Here is a 4,761-nt window from a genome sequence, read left to right as displayed (position 1 = left end):
TCTGGAGAGGAATGACTACTGCCCTTGGTTTAGTAATTCAGGACTCCAAGTTACACATCCTCCTGAACAGAAAGACGATTCTCCTGGTTTTCCCTCAGGAATGTAAATTATATACAAAGATCCCGGTACTGAGTCCACAATTCAAGGTAGAGATAAGATTGAAGGAATAACGAATCATTTTTGCCAACATTTTATCAGGAGAGCAGAATCCTTCCTAAAACCTACTCTCTACTTGTGCTTATATTTATTTATCATGGCTCAGCCAGATGGCCACTTCTTGCAGCAGAGGAGTCCAAGAAGAGAATATTTTAGTTTTTAAAGTGGAAAGAAAAGAATTGGGAGTGGCTAATGAGTTTGCAATCCCAAGTAACTGCCCTATTTCTGAAGTAAACTAAGGTCATAAGTCTTCTCTAGACAAGGCCTAGACCTCATATTTTTCCATGATCCAAAGAGATGTATGTGTATCTGGAATTTTAAAAAAGGGCCAGTTAAATGGATAATTGATGTTTGATGTAATAAAACTCTGGCCATTGTCTAATATGGAAGAAGTTAGACACATTTGAAAGAAGAAAACATATTTATCTTTAATACTGTATGAACATAAAATGAGCAAGAAAATGAACTGCTTACAGAGACAGTTTACTATTATCAATTGAGGATCATTAGATACTTTCAATATTATCTGTTGATTGTATGCTAATATCACCTCTTAATTATAGTTCTTAGGAAATGGCATAACATTATTGATGGCCAATAGGTATGAACATCAATTTTTTTATGTTTATAAAGTTTTTTCTTGAGTTTAAATGTGCTTGTGTGATGAAATGTTCACACATTATTATTATTTAAATAAAAGAGAGAGTGCAGTTTGAAAATTTCACACTATCATTTGTCAACTAGCACATGAACAACGTTGCAACTGTGAAATGCTGACTTAGGAAGATGTGAGGAATCACTTGCTCTAAACTGACTCCCTTAATATCAGGGTCAACTCTAAGATGCTCAGATGCAGTTCTCATTTTCAATCGCCCCCTTCTCTCATTCCTTTGGTGTTTTTACTGTGAATTGATGCTATAATGAATCTTGAAGGAGGTGGTTGGAGCAGGAGTTTCCAAATATACACCTGGAAGAAGGGCAAGCTTTGCCTGAGAGGAATCAGACTAGATGAAGGGAACAGAATTGAAATGAAAAAAAGACTTAGTAAAAATTTGTGCAACAAATCCCATCACCTAACAGAGCCTTCTCTATGCCTGCCATCCAGGTCAATAATGACTGTCTAGTGCTTTGGGGATGGGCACTTGTAGGAAGGCTCTGCTCACATTGTCAGGAGACTTTCTGTGATAATCACACCCTCTCCTCTGGTAGATATTAGATATTACAGCCCTCACTAATTATAAGCTAATGGCTCTAGTGCCCTCCCAATAGTAAATTGCTTTGAGATAGCAGCTGGAAATTGGGAATGTAAAATAAACCCAGAAGAGGTTCATCAAGCTTCCCTCACTCCATAAAATGAAAATAAAGTATCATATTGTGAAGTTCTATGGAAGGAAAAATTGGAAAGATAACTCAAGTTGCTTAGTCAAGAGAATTTTGCTATGAAAACACTGCCACATCAGCCATTGTAAAAATGCAATCAGAAAAACTACTTAAAATGTTTATGCTTATTTCCAGTTTTCACATTAAAGTAGAGCATCTTGTTCCTTTGGGGTGCCTTTCACGTTTTCTCTTCCTCTCCTGATTCCTATAAACGTAGTAGCTGATTAACACTTCTCTTTTGAAGCAGAATGTCTACCCCAACATTGACTTTCTCTCCCACTTGTGGCAGCCTCATTGTCTGTGTGATAGCATAAAATTAAAAATATCCATGCAGCTCCAGTTCTTTCTTCAACGGACCCTCACTCCTGACTTGAACAGGTAAAATCTCTGAGTGCTGTCAAATTACACCAGATTTTCAATAATTGTTATCAGTGGCTGTGTATTCCATTTCGTGTGACCCTGTATTAGGCAGCATTCTCTAGAGAAACAAAACCAGGACACTTATTATTATATATATGTATATATAGGTTTTATATATTATATATGTATATATAATATATATATGTATATAGGTTTACACAGCGAGAAGAAATATAATGGTGAATTAGTCCACACAGCAGTACAAAGGGCTCAGTTCAACCCACTTTCATGGAACGGTTAATAAACTGAAGGTCCTTCTTGTCATGTGGGCTGCCGGGTCCAAGGTCAAGGAAGCAGAAAGCTGAGGCTTCCCTCAGGCTAGACAGGCAGAGTCAGCCCACAGCTAACTGACAGTAGGGTGGGACAGCAACAGTCAGTAGCACAGGAGCTTAGCAAAGCAGGCCCCCTTGGGATCTAGAACTCAAGTGATATATGCACCAGCAGTGCAGTGCAGCAGGTCTCAAAGGAGCCTCAAGCTCTAGCTACACATGGGTTAGCTCAGCCCACAGGTAGTGCAGCACACAGTTGAGGCAAAGAACTACTGCAAGCAGCAGCACACTGGTCCAATCATTAGAAAGAAGAGAGACTGGATTAAAGCTGCAGAAAATATTTATCTCAGTCACCTGGCAACCAAACTGTGACCTGATTAAACTCCACCCACCTGTTCCTATGGAGGCCTAGGTGCCACAATAAAGCTATCACAGACCCCATACATAAAAGGATGAAGCACTGTTTACTGCATCTTCTCAATTATTGCTGGACTTGTGTCCATTGTTGTGACCACTGTTTTCTGAGTGTCTTCCAACCTCGGAAGTGCATCTTTTAGTACGATATCAGAAAATATTCTGCTGTGATCCATGGTTTTGTGTAGCTAGTCACCAGTTTCTCCTCCTAGCCTTAGTCTGGGAGCTCTGCTGAAAATATGTTAGCCATTAATAACCCTATTGGTATTTAGTGTCAGCATAGCTTCCAGTATCATAGCAACAGACAAACGTTCACAGAGTGACAAACTGACAGATGAGTGGTGGTCTAAGTGAACAGCCACAGACTTTGTTCAGAGTTTGAACATGCCTTACTGGTCAGCTAGGTCAATACATTTCCCATCCCAATCAAGACTTCTACAAAGTATCATTGGCAGATATTGTTTCAGATTGATTTTTGGCAACTTGGAATAGAATGATTTGTGGGTAATAGGATTTGGACAGCCCTTCCTTAGTTACCTGTTTTCTTCTTCTACATGACCAATTCTACCCTCTGGAGTATTATAGAATGTCTACTCCACAAGTCAGACCAACGATTCAAATCCCTCTACATGGTATATATCCCAGAGAGACAAGATCCTCCACATGAATTGATATATGAGGGTTGCCCATCCTCCAAATCAGATTTTTTCAAAGATATGTATTTAAATTTTTTTTACAAAGCAACTTTATCACCTTCAAAATACTCTCCATTACACTTAATACATTTGTCCAATCTGTGATTCCATTCTTGGAAACATTTTTTCAAACTCATCTGTTTGGATGGCTGACAGCACCTCCCTCATTTTTTACTTCACCTACCCTGTGTCATCAAATTGCTGTCCTCTCCTGTCCCTCTTCATTTTTGGAAACAAAAGGAAGTAGCACAGAGTGAGGTCAGGTGAGTACGTTGCGTGGGGGGAGAGAGGCATGCTGCTTTTTGCCCAAAACTGGTGCCCTGAGATGACGGCATGGGCAGGTGCACTGCTATGGTGGCAAAACCAGTCCCCTGCCTGCCGCAAATCAGGCCTTTCTTGTCACAGACTCTTATGTTATCTTTCAAGAACCTCTAAATAGAACGCTTGATTGACAGCCCGACCTGGTGGACCGATCTGCACATGCACTATGAGTTGACATTTTCATCCATTCGGGAAATTAGAGTGTATTCAGAGAGAGGTTTGTCATCCATCGACATTTCACCTTTTCTGAAATGAGAAAACCATTCAGACATTTGAGTTTTTCCCATAGCGCTGTTCTTGTCAGCTGTGCTCAAAAACAGTTTCTGCAGCATTTTAACCCAAGCAGGAAACAATTTCACAGTTGCACGCTGTTCTCTTAAATTGGGCATCACAAAAATTCAGGTTTGAGCAAAATTCCTTTCACGGAAAAATTCACTGTGACCAGAGAGAACCTTCCCCGGTGAATTGCCACTGGGGCACTAACTCAGTGAGAGTTGCTCAATGCTCACCTAGTGAGAAAAATGTGTACTACAGAAGCTCCGCTCCATCCAGTGGAATTCTGTTGTTGGTTGTTTTTGCGATACCCCCTCGTATGTACAACCATGTTCACTGAAGCGCTACTCACAATAGCCAAACGATGGAAACAATCTAAATGCTCATCCTTGGAAGAATGGGTAAACAAACTTACATACATACAATGGAAAAGAAATAATAACGAATAATTAAGAAATAATAATGAATCATCAAAACACCTCACAACTTGGATGAACCTGGAGGACATTAATAAAACGGTATGATACAATTATTGTAAAATGCCAAGAAAAGGGGTTCGCACTGTAAGTCAATGACATGGGAAAGTTTCTGACCTCTTCTGACTACATAAATGTCAAGGAGGGCCTTCACCTTCAGCATCAGTTTAAGGCTGATTCTCCTGAGACGGGGGTTGGATATGACTCCGCCCTATAACCTTCTGAACCAATCATGGCACAGCCATACCTCCCAACAAAACTGCCATCAAGTCAGTGCCAGCACACAGCTACCTTGAAAGACAGGGTAGAGCTGCTTTTGTGAGTTTCTGAGATGAGTTTCCTCCCCACCCCCCCACC

The sequence above is a fragment of the Echinops telfairi genome, unplaced genomic scaffold, assembly GCF_000313985.2.
Source record: "Echinops telfairi isolate 266 unplaced genomic scaffold, ASM31398v2 ScPeMD7_6;HRSCAF=24_0, whole genome shotgun sequence".
NCBI lineage: Eukaryota > Metazoa > Chordata > Mammalia > Afrosoricida > Tenrecidae > Echinops > Echinops telfairi.
The sequence above is the reverse complement of the archived record's forward strand: the minus strand, read 5'-3'. Positions refer to the sequence as shown.